Here is a 12,500-nt window from a genome sequence, read left to right as displayed (position 1 = left end):
GAATTAAAGACAGAGAGAGTCAAAGATAGACACACAGTGAGAGAAATGGAGAGAAAGATAAAGACGGGAGAAGAAAGCAAGGGGGAAGAAGACAGAGACCTGTCTCAGCTCAGGTATATAATGGGTGATCAAACAGCATGATCAGGTATATAATGGGTAATCAAACAGCATGATCAGGTATATAATGGGTAATCAAACAGCATGACAGGCAGCTCAGGTATATAATGGGTGATCAAACAGCATGATCAGGTATATAATGGGTAATCGAACAGCATGACAGGCAGCTAAGCATTCCATCCCATAATGATAGGGGGTGGCATGGTGTGCAGGAGAAGGGCAGGACAACAAACAACACAATACAATCTAGCAACACGAACACTCCTACACTATCTACTGTTTCTGGCACTGTTTTTAATGAACAGTCCACTGAGCTGTGGCTGGTCAACAATCAGTGCCTATGTGGAAAAAAATCATAATGTAATGTTCATATGTTTTTAAGCCAAACCTAACTCTGAAAAACCTGTCAAGTAACTGTTGGGTAACTAAATATTGAGTGGCTCCAACCCAACTCCTAACCTACTCTCAGTAGTAGAATTATTTTCTCTGCTGTACTCTATGTGACTCTATGCTAGTCTCAGCAGGACCTCAGACAGCACTCTATGTGACTCTATGCTAGTGTCTTATAGCGCTGACAGTACTCTATGTGATTCAATGCTAGTGTCTTATAGCGCAGACAGTACTCTATCTGATTCAATGCTAGTGTCTTATAGCGCAGACAGTACTCTATCTGATTCAATGCTAGTGTCTTATAGCGCTGACAGTGCTCTATGTGATTCAATGCTAGTGACTATAGAGCTGTTTCAGCAGGACCTCAGACAGGATCGGCAAATGACTCTATTTATCTAGAAAAACTGTGCAGCAGTTTCAAGGGCAAGCGCAGCCACAACTTGATGTCCCGATAAATCCACGTTTTTATAAATGTGCTGCTGCGGCTTGACCATAGCAGTTGAGGGCTATACACCTCAGTGCCATAGCTAACACACGCTGCACAAACATAGAATGGATTTGCTGTACATCCTAGTGGTCTACATTACATTGCTCTGGTTAGACGTCATCTTTGGACATTAAAATAGACTTTATAATAAGTGATTACATAAACACAGACCACCACTCATATTAGCATTATTACTCATCAAAGGCTTAGATCTAAAGAAGTTGGAAGATATATACAGCAACAACTCCAGCCAGTTCAAAGAGGGCAAGATAAATATAAGACCAGGCCTACTTTTTAAAATATTCGAATGTATGAAAAGGCTGTCGGTGCAGAGCATTCTGCATGAGTTCTGCTGACAGCTACTTTTCTCCCTCTCACTCTTCTCTGTGTGTGTGTGTCATGTGCGTTTGCAGGTGTGTGTGTGTGTGTGTGTTTGCAGGTGTTGTGTGTGTGTGTGTATGTGTGTGTGTTTGCAGGTGTTGTGTGTGTGTGTGTGTGTGTTTGCAGGTGTTGTGTGTGTGTGTGTGTTTGCAGGTGTTGTGTGTGTGGCAGCATTATTCCGTGTTAGCAGTCATCTCAGAATGATATTTAAAATAATCTGCTCATATTTCAGAGGTGTTGAATGAGTGTGAATAAGAAAAGGAGCGTATACATGAACAGTTCACTTGAGTAAATCTCATACACTGAAATTAATGCTGTTTAGCTCAGTCATAAAACCACTATCAACAACAACATGGGACATAAGCCCTGACTATGTCCCCAAAACAACCTTAGTACTGAAGTGACATCAACTTCTTCATTCACGTTCAATACAAGTGAAAGGTTCTCATCTTTACTATTCTGTGTCCTTTGCAACAGCTTTTAGAAAAACCTCCCACTTCTGAATCCAAAGCTTGTGTTCCCACTATGCCTGGAACCAGGGGCGGTTTTAGGCACGGGCGACCCGGGCAGCCGCCCGGGGCGGCACTTTTTCATAAGACGTGGGGGGGCGGCAAGAGCACTTAAAAAAAAAATCATCTGGGCCGCGAAGCGGTTTTCTATTATCCATCATATCACTGTGTGTGGAATTGGCAAATTGGCGCCCCCTGCAGCTGTAGGCGCCTCTGCTCGCTAAGAAGGTGCCGTGAACAGATCCTGAGTGAGAAGGGAGAAGGGGAGGGCGCGGGGGACAGTTCACGTCTCCCAAATGGAACGGACAAGGGGGGGCGGGGGATCCACTGTATAGCAGTCACACCTGACTTTCTTCCAAATAACGCACATTCATAACATTATAATTACAGGCCTATAATTCCTGCACGTTTTCGTTTTTCTGAATTGTGTGAAATGGCTAATACAAATAGGTAATACAGAACGATTATGTGGTCACCAAGGGCAAGGTGAATTGGTGGAAGGAGACCACTGACTGCTCCAACTTATCCAACTGGTGAAGGTAGTACGTAGTTAGCAGAGTATAGATAGATAGATTCTTTATTTATCCCGAGGGAAATTGAATACATATTTTACAGAGTAGTCTATTACATTATCAAGATAACTATTGAAGAATGCTCAAGTGGACAAGGTAAAAATGTGTTTTCAGTCAAGCAGTGGCGGTTCTACATGGAATTACGCCCCGGGCGAAACCCCCTCTGAGCGCCCCCCCCCCCGCCGGGAAAAAAAGAATCTCATTTATTTTTTATTATAACAATATAAGTGAAAGACAAACTTAAATGTATCAATTGCACAAATCCTTCAATAGAAAATTTGACTAACACACTTAAGAGAATCAATGCACACATCATGTACATTAATGTTAGCTAACCAGCTCTCTGCAAGTTAGGTTAAGCACTCAACATGCATTATGGTATAGTTGAGTTAGCTAATCGTGGCTAACGGGATTTCGCTAACGCTGGCTAGTATAGTTGTGTCAAAAGGAAATATATGGTCTAACCAGCTAGCTATCGACCTGTTCATTATTAAGATTATACTAGTACTCTGTATGCTGTTATATTCTGTTAGTTGTGGCTAGCGGGACTTCGCTAACACCTAGCCTAGTGTCAGATGAATGAACATGTTCATACCCTATGGTCAAATCAGCTAGCTAACGCTAGCTAGCAAACAATTCTGTTGGTGCTCAACATTAGCTGGTTGCCTTAATAGGAATTTAGGTTAAGTTACACTTGACTGAAAACACATTTTTACCTTGTCCACTTGAGCATCCTTCAATAGCTTTCTTGATAATGTAATAGACTACTCTGTAAAAGATGTATTTAATTTCCCTCGGGATAAATAAAGTATCTATCTATCTACCTATACTCTGCTAACTACGTACTACCTTCGCCAGTTGGATAAATTGAAGCAGTCAGTGGTCTCCTTCCACCAATTCACCTTGCCCTTGGTGACCACATAATCGTTCTGTATTACCTATTTGTATTAGCCATTTCACACAATTCAGAAAAACGAAAACGTGCAGGAATTATAGGCCTGTAATTATAATGTTATGAATGTGCGTTATTGGGAAGAAAGTCGAGGTGTGACTGCTATACAGTGGATCCCCGCGCCCCCTCCCCTTCCCCCTTCTCACGCAGGATCTGTCCACGGCACCTTCTTAGCGAGCAGAGGCGCCTGCAGCTGCAGGGGGCGCCAATTTGCCAATTCCACACACAGTGATATGATAGATAATAGAAAACCGCTTCGCGGCCCAGATGATTTTTTTTTAAGTGCTCTTGCCGCCCCCCACGTCTTATGAAAAAGTGCCGCCCCGGGCGGCTGCCCGGGTCGCCCGTGCCTAAAACCGCCCCTGCAGTCAAGTGTAACTTAACCTAAATTCCTATTAAGGCAACCAGCTAATGTTGAGCACCAACAGAATTGTTTGCTAGCTAGCGTTAGTTAGCTGATTTGACCATAGGGTATGGACATGTTCATTCATCTGACACTAGGCTAAAGTGTTAGCGAAGTCCCGCTAGCCACAACTAACAGAATATAACAGCATACAGAGTACTAGTATAATCTTAATAATGAACAGGTCGATAGCTAGCTGGTTAGACCATATATTTCCTTTGACACAACTATAATAGCCAGCGTTAGCGAAATCCCGTTAGCCACGATTAGCTAACTCAACTAAACCATAATGCATGTTGAGTGCTTGCACAACCTAACTTGCAGAGAGCTGGTTAGCTAACATTAATGCACATGATGTGTGCATTGATTCTCTTAAGTGTGTTATTCAAATGTTCTATTGAGGGATTTGTGCAATTGATACATTTAAGTTTGTGTTTCACTTATATTGTTATAATAAAAAATAAATAAGATTATTTTTTTTTTCCGGCGGGGGGGGGGCGTTCAGAGGGGGTTTCGCCCGGGGCGTAATTCCATGTAGAACCGCCACTGCCTGGAACAGTTGGTGTAAGTCAAAGTATTATGGGATTTGTAGTTCCCTTCAGAAAATAGGCTGTGAATTTACCTGTGACTGTTCAGACAATGCCTTTGAAGGGATTTTTGACGTACTGCACATGGCTTGTATTTTATGTTGAAGTGTAGCTGGGGCATTATACCCAAGAACAGACATGGTGCATTTCCACTATGGGGTAAATCTCCAGTGTCTGGGGCATTACATTCAAGAACAGGCATGGTTAGGGATGAGAATCGAGTGAACCGTGAACCTAGTGAACCGATTGTTTGGAATCATCAGCCAAATTCTTTAACGGTTCTGCTAACGGTCCTCTGTGGCGTTGCGCATGCGCAAACTTTTTTAGTTTCTTCTTCAGACTGCAGCAAACATGGCAACTAGGCAGAAGCGTTCTAAAGTTTGGCTCTATTTCACACGACAAAAATGACACCTACGCCACTTGTAACCTGTGTAAAAAGTCTATTTCGTCGAAGGGAGGAAATACAACAAATATGAATAAGCATTTGAACACACCGCATGGAATTAAATTACAGGAATGTCATGTCTTCGATGCATGCAGCAGCTCAGCTAACGTCGGCGCTTCATCTCTTTCTGTCCAAGGTAAACTCCTCAAAAGTGATCACAACCACTCACTGTGTGAAGCAATTTGCCTTTATTGTGTGTAGTCGATCAAGTTATCTTCTGTCCCTTCGTTTGAAGCATACATTTTAGCTCCAGCATTGGTCTCCCATTATTGATCACTTCACGTTTGGATTGAAAGTCCAGTTTTGAGAAATGTTTGATCGTAACGGTGTTAATTATCGGAGGGCGTGTGTTATCAGCAAACGTTCGCGTTATCGTGTTAACCCATTATTAAACTGAGCATATCGATTTTTAATCCATTATTAAACTTAGCATATAGCTACACTAGCTTAGCTATAGAATCTTCCATTTTCAGCCCCCTACATTGAGGCAGAGGTAGTGTTTGCCTCCCCTCTTAACGTGGCTTTATGTCAGCTCAGCAAATTCAGCGATTTTGTTAGTGCCATTTGTTTCATTGTGCAAACCAGCTTTCACTATATAAATAATCTCCATTTCCATCCAATTTAGCTGATGACGTTCAGAGTCAGACTGGTTCAGAGGCTGGTAGTCTGTCTGGGTCACAGGCTACAGCTAGCACGTCTTGTACACCTCTAGCCCATCCTTTCTTCGAGGCAGGGAAAAATAAAATGACCGAGGAGAGGATCAACGAATGTCACCGAGCAGTGACTAAGTTTGTGGTGAAAGGTTTGCACCCTTTTACTACGGTAGATGCTCCAGATTTTCGGTAGGTTAATTTCTAGGAACATGTTTAAATTAAACAGAATACATTTTATTTAAATTATGTAAGTTTTATTTTAAGTTCAAGAGGAATATGTATAAATGTTTTTGGTTATTTTTTTTTTTAAATGTGTATGTATACATACTGTATATGGTGTGTGCAGCATTATAGAAAATTATATAAAAGAAAATTAATGTAAATAAACCCGTTTGTGCTCTTTTTTTCACCCCTTGCCCAATAAGAATCGATAAAAGAATCGATAAGGAATCGAATCGATAAGCAGGAATCGATTAGGCATCGGAATCGTTAAAATCTTATCAATTCTCATCCCTAGGCATGGTACATTTCCACTATTGGGTAAAACTCTGGGGAAACCTTTTTTCAGGCTTTTTTTGTTTTCATCTCCGAGGCTGGACCGGGGACTAGGAAGCATTAGTTTAGGTTGCCTAGTGACAACAATTTCATGACATTTATTATGACATGACATTATATTTTAATTTCTTTTATGTGTACTCGTGCAACAGTTGTTAAGCACTGATTAGAAGATTCTAGCATTGATGTTCTGAGTTTGTGGCTTTTCAGAGTGCTACCCTCAGACTCCAGGCCCATTTACCATCAGATACCAGGCCTATTTACCCTCAGACTCCAGGCCTATTACCCTCAGACACCAGGCCCATTTACCCTCAGACTCCAGGCCCATTTACCCCCTCAGATACCAGGCCCATTTACCCTCAGACTCCAGGCCCATTTACACCCTCAGATACCAGGCCCATTTACATTGATGTTCTGAGTTTGGGGCTATTCAGAGTGTTACCCTCAGATACCAGGCCCATTTACCTGGAAGCGCTGAGGCACAGAGGGGTGGACAAAATCAATGGTGTCAATAGCACACTGTGAGGAGATGGAAGATAAACAGGCTCTCCGCACGCATGCACACACACACACACACACACACACACACACACAGGCACACACACACACAGGCACACATACACACACAGGCACACACACACACACACACACACAGGCACACACACACACACACAGGCACACACACACACACACACACACAGGCACACACACACATACACAGGCACACGCACGCACACACACACATACACACACATACAGGCACACACACACACTCACAACCACAGGCTCTCTGCACGCATGCACACGCACGCACACACACACACACACACACACACACACACACACACACACACACACACAGGCACAGTCACACACACACATCCACAGGCACATGCACACACACAGGCACAGGCACAGGCACAGGCACAGGAACAGGCACAGGCCCACACACATGCACACATGCACACACACAGGCATGCAAACACACACACGCATACACGCACGCAAACTCACACACGCATGCACATACACACACACATGCACGCAAACACACACACACACATATGCACACACACACACATGCACACAAATACACATCCTTTGGCATCAGGCAAATTGTGTGTGTATGTATGTTTGTGTGTGTGTGTGTGTGCACGCTATGGGGTGATGACCTTGCATAAAACCCAGTGGTGCTCTGCATCTGTCTAATTATCTCCCAAAAGTCAGGAACCATACTTGTGTCACTGTAACCACAAGGTCAACAGGAGAGAGAGAGAGAAAGAGAAGGAGGGAGGGAGAGAGAACGAGAGAGGGAGAGAGAGAGCACGAGAGAGAGAGAAAGGGAGGGAGAGAGGAAGGAAGGGAGGGAGAGAGCGAGGAGAGAAAGGGAGAGAGAGAGATGTATGTGGTTTGTACAAAATGTAAATGGTTAAGAACGTGTATATATATATTGCAAGTGTTCAAACTATACGATCATTCAGTGTGCTATGCCAGTGTTGTCTGTCTTTTTGTTTGGTTTATTTAGTCCTTTGGTTTGCACGAAGATTAACGAGCCGTGCATTTTGATTTCCATATAATTTAGAATGCTTTGCAACGCATGAGGTTAGCCAGTAAGGCAGTGTTTGCTAACTCGTACCTGAGAGCTAGTCTATCCCTGTTGGAGACGTACGTAAGCAGTCAAGTTTGCAGTAAAGATTTTATGGATTAATTGTTTCTATTGTGAATGCAGGCAATAAAAGCCACTGTGAAGAACCCCTGGTCCGATTCTCTGTCATTGCTACACACGAGAGTGAGGGTCGACACACTGGACGCAACATAAACCCCCTGTCCCAGATAACTAATATTTAATGTTTAATAATTAACAATGAACCTGTTATATGTTTCTATACCACATTGTTACTACCTATAACTTATTGTTTGTTTTTATTTATTTATGTTAATTGTGCTTGTATGCAGTCATGCCAATAAAAGCCTTTTTGAATTGAATTGAATTGAATTGTGAGGGATGCTCTGCATCTGTCTAATTATCTCCCAAAAGTCAGGAACCATGCTTGTGTCACTGTAACCACAAGGTCAACAGGAGAGAGAGAGAGAGAGAGAAAGAGAAGGAGGGAGGGAGAGAGAACGAGAGAGGGAGAGAGAGAGAGCACGAGAGAAAGGGAGGGAGAGAGAGAGGGAGGGAGCTGCAGGGGGCTACCAAACCTACCACACACAAACACACACACACACACACAAGCACACACATGCACACAATTTACTCTAAACTCATACATAAACACAAACAACACACATTCTCTCACGGACATGACGACAAGTTCTTGATTACATTTCTGAAGCCCAGGAGACTAAATCCCGTTTGTGGACAGATAAAAGCGTTGAGGGATATTAATGTGGGCAATAACAAAGTCCCCAGGAAGGTCACAAAGGCCTCTTCATTTAACTGCCTGGAGAGTGACATGTTGAGGGAGGAAGTCACATCAATGCCATGGCATGAAAGATGCTCTCCAGTCCCCATTCAATGACTCTTCTCTGTAGACACAATGGATAGTGATATGTCACTGAACAAAGACCATAGAGTGCCATACAAAAGACCATAGAGTGTAAAGACCATAGAGTGCCATACAAAAGCACCAAACCCACTAGAAAGATGAGGAAGGGAACAAAAGTTAGGTGAAGAAAGGACACACAACAAGAGGCACTTCAATAACTATTAGAATTATAGCATTAAAGAGGCACCACCACACCTCTCTTTAGAAACTCCTTTTTCACTGCCTGGATTATGGATGGAAGACGGTTCGGTTCGCTTCGGAAAACAATTCTCTGAGATCTATGGCTTTGAAGAGGCAATCCGTCTCTGCAGCAGAGTAATTACGATAACCGCTTTGTACATTTTTGCCAGCCTAATTTCCGAGTTAATCCATGGAGGCAGGGGCGGCGCCAGGGGGGGGGCTAGGTGGTGCTCTAGCTCCCCCTGGACTAGCCATAGCACCCCCATAGCACCCCCAAGAAAGTAATGGTTTATTTTAATATTGTTATTTAATTTCAGTCTACGTTATTTATTGTGTGATAATAATATTTAACTCACAAAAGAAAATAATAACAGATTGAAATTAACAGATTGTTTTAGACACAGAGCAATCATTCTGTCATAACCATTGACCCAATTTATACGTTGCACGCGTGAATGTTGACGTTACCGGACAGTTGAAGGAGAAAGCGAGCTAGTTGCATCGGTTTTTGCTACCTAAATGTCCTTGTTTGGAAGAATGATTAAGAAACGAGAGTGACGTAGAAGAATAAGAGATTCCAGCGGTATCTGTTGTGGATTTTTAAGGAGAGGAACGTTGTGGTCAAGGAGGTCAACCCTCCACCACTACTGTACTGAGGGTGTTAACCATGGTGAGGGTGCTAACCGTCAGTGAAATTAGCATGAATGCTCAGGATGGTCAGAGAAGATCAAAACTCCAGAAATATCCACCTCGCATGTTTGGAGTCCAACAAATGAGTTTTTGTAAAAGCTGGCTGGAACAGTCTGGTGGTTGGAGTACAATGTAACTATGGTATTGTTAGCTGTGTAACATTAGTGAAAGCTGTCTGATTTGTTGCATGCATTGATTGCCCTGTGTCGCTGAAGACTCGTTGTGGTTGATTAGCAACGAAGATACCCTTTTTTGTCGAAGATTTTAACTTTTCCTCTTTTTCCTCTTTTTTTGGAGCCGCTTTAAAAAAAAATCAGAGACTCTTTAACCTAGGACAGTCTGTCTGTGTGCTAGGTATACATAAGGTTCTATGTGATTATTGATGATTGTGAACTGAAATAATATATACTTTAATAACGTATTTCTGACTCTGTTTTAGTTCATTCTATCTGCTATTCCAAGATTAATTTCACTCTGTCTGACATGGAGGTGGTCACCTGGCGCCCAACTTTAACCCTCACTACCACAACTTTAACCCTAACGCCCTAGTGTTTTAAAGTAATTTAAGTATTTGGGATTGCGGACTCTATAACATGCTGTATGTCTTTCGTCGGTGGCTGTGGCAGATGTGCGCGTCAGTCGGAAGTAGCCTATATAATGATAATAACGATACAATCGGTTTGTTTAGCGCTTTTCATGGACCCCAAAAACGCTTCAGAGAGCAATCATGTAAACAGATGATAGATGATAGACGATATGGTGGGGAATTGTTGTAGTAGAGAACCCTGTGACACATAGGCTATCACCCTCATTTCATAGCACCCTCACTAAAACGCCGAGCTCCACCATAGCACCTGCAGAAAAAAATGTCTGGCGCCGCCACTGCATGGAGGTCTTCTCGGGTAAAGTTATTGCTTGAAGTAAATAGGAGAGGGCACAAGGCTGCCTCTGGTAATTTAACGGTGTGCGTGCGATGGCCCTCGTCGACCTTCCTAAAGATGAAGACTCACGCGGCCATGCCAACGAGTAAACACTTTAGGCACTGAGGGAAGCTGTTTGGATGCTGGGAGTTTTGGTTGGCAACTGACTGTGGCGTGGACCCGTAACGGATCAAAATCACACGAGGGCCAGATCAGGGCCATATCAGGGCCATATCAGGGCCAGATCAGGACCAGTTTAGGGCCATATCAGAGCCAGATCAGGGCTGGTCAGGGCCAAAACGTCCTATTCCTGGTTTGCCATTAAACATAGCATTGTTGGGAATGGGAATATCTACAGTCTGTAACTCTATGGACTTTTTGCAGCCAGCAGCATAGTCTGCAGCACTTCACTTGAAACCTGCTTCATAAGACCGACAGCCATGTCACACACATCATGACAGCTGTTGTCCAATGATTTGACAATGTCATGTTAACATTATCAGTAACTGTCATGACAACTTAGTTATCACTACATATTAGGACACTTCCTCGTATACATCATGAAGCGATAGTGTGGTTGTTCTTGCAAAGCTACTAAGGGGATCTGCCATCTTAAAATAATTTGCCTGCGTAGCTAATGATGGCTTATATGTGCATTGTACATAGATAACACACTATGTAGTTCAGAGAGTAACAACTGTACCAGACTACAAGCTCTTGAGTGCCTTAGCCTGTGAGATATCAACAGTCCCCAAACACCATGATTGTGTTGTGCCAGACAAGAAGAAAAATAGCAGTGGGGATAAGGGACTGCTTCACTGCTTCACCAACAGACCTAATTGAGAATGGACACACACACACACACTCTCACACACACACACACACCCTCACACACACACACAGACAGATGGCAATCCTTCCTGAACTTGCAAACAGGGAAAACACCCTCAGTACTCTTGAGCAGCACCAGTAACCCTGAGGTCAAGAGTGTGCCGAACATGCGCACCATGTTTCCCTCTGAGCCTGGGACAGCTGGTGGAGGTCACAGCATTATGGAGTGAGTAGTTCTTTTCCCAGAGAACCAAATTAGCGCATGTGGGTTTCTGTGTTGGCGGCTGAATGATGGCGGCTTACTGCACCTCTCTGGCTTGTAAAATACATCTTCAATCTATATAAGAAAAAATACTTTTTAGAAAAAGGCTTTCCATATCTACGCGACAAGGGGAGGGGGAGAGACGCACAGAGCATAACAGTAGCTACAGAATTTGGCTACTGAATGAATGAGTCCACATTTGGCAAGTGGAGATGTAATCCTTTAGTGGAATCTCCCTCGAAAATCCGAAGACCTTCTACAGCTAGGCTAGCACTGATGCAGAGCTGCTGAGCCACACGAATGGCTTAAGTATTCTGATGGTACAATACACTGCAGAGGAGGCAGAATTCTTCTGTCGAAAGGAGGCGGAATTTTTTTTGTCGTTGGCTATCAAGAGCCACGAGAACTCGCACTGCCACATGGAGTGTAGAACAGCCTTTAGAGCTCGGTCTGAGTCGCTTCAGTCGGCGTGGAAAAGGCGTGGCATATGAAGGTATTGTATGACAGGTACACGGGCATGTGCACAGACAGACAGGTAGTGTGTTACAGGTACACGGGCACGTGCACAGACAGACAGGTAGTGTGTTACAGGTACACAGACACGTGCACAGACAGACAGGTAGTGTATGACAGGTACACGGGCACGTGCACAGACAGACAGGTAGTGTATGACAGGTACACGGGCACGTGCACAGACAGACAGGTAGTGTATGACAGGTACACGGGCACGTGCACAGACAGACAGGTAGTGTATGACAGGTACACAGGCACGTGCACAGACAGACAGTGGTGCTCAAGTACCTGCCCTTCTGCTCTCTGACCTGTTGAGTGCCCTTGCTGCAGGGAATTCTTGACTAACTATTTCTAATTTTATATTTTAATTAAACTTATTATTAACTATGTCATCGAATTTCAATTGAATGCGTGCCGCCGCAACTATGCCTAACACCGGTTTGGGTTCTATTTCTATGCCCCTGTCTCTCCCTCTTCCATCTCCCTTGCAAGAGCAACCGTGGT

The 12,500-nt window shown here is 43.5% G+C and overlaps 1 protein-coding gene across 1 annotated transcript in view; it reads right to left on the bottom strand.

Moving 5' to 3' along the window:
- The window catches only part of htr2cl1 (5-hydroxytryptamine (serotonin) receptor 2C, G protein-coupled-like 1), a 70,894-nt gene that overhangs the window by 36,210 nt on the left and 22,184 nt on the right, over positions 1-12,500 (bottom strand). The gene's annotated exons all lie outside the window — the stretch shown is intronic.

This window comes from Clupea harengus, chromosome 18 (assembly GCF_900700415.2).
Source record: "Clupea harengus chromosome 18, Ch_v2.0.2, whole genome shotgun sequence".
Taxonomy (NCBI): Eukaryota; Metazoa; Chordata; class Actinopteri; order Clupeiformes; family Clupeidae; genus Clupea; species Clupea harengus.
Note: the sequence above shows the minus strand (reverse complement) of the source record. Positions and strands in the feature narration are given on the sequence as shown.